The sequence below is a fragment of the Penaeus monodon genome, chromosome 29, assembly GCF_015228065.2.
Source record: "Penaeus monodon isolate SGIC_2016 chromosome 29, NSTDA_Pmon_1, whole genome shotgun sequence".
Lineage (NCBI taxonomy): Eukaryota > Metazoa > Arthropoda > Malacostraca > Decapoda > Penaeidae > Penaeus > Penaeus monodon.
This window is the reverse complement of record NC_051414.1, coordinates 37,290,525-37,290,729: the sequence shown is the minus strand read 5'-3', so window position 1 is coordinate 37,290,729 and position 205 is coordinate 37,290,525. Positions and strand designations below refer to the sequence as shown.

At 32.7% G+C, this 205-nt stretch overlaps 1 protein-coding gene across 1 annotated transcript in view; it reads left to right on the top strand.

The window, feature by feature from the left end:
- The window catches only part of LOC119592222 (ribosome biogenesis regulatory protein homolog), a gene marked incomplete at its 3' end in the record, with an annotated part of 5,851 nt that overhangs the window by 792 nt on the left and 4,854 nt on the right, over window positions 1-205 (top strand).

Genomic DNA, 205 nt, shown 5'->3' with positions numbered 1-205 from the left:
TGTTTTTGTGTGGTGCAAGTAATCTTGTTTATTTATGTTAGTTTCATTATTTGTAATTTTGAGCATGGCTGTTCATCTGTATGCTTGTCCGTGTATTGTGAGGGCATTCATGTGTAGTTGTTGTTTGATAATGGCAGAAATTGAAGTGTAAAGAAGCTGCTTGTTAAGGTGTTAATCTTTTCTAATTTACTAATGTTTGTCTGTA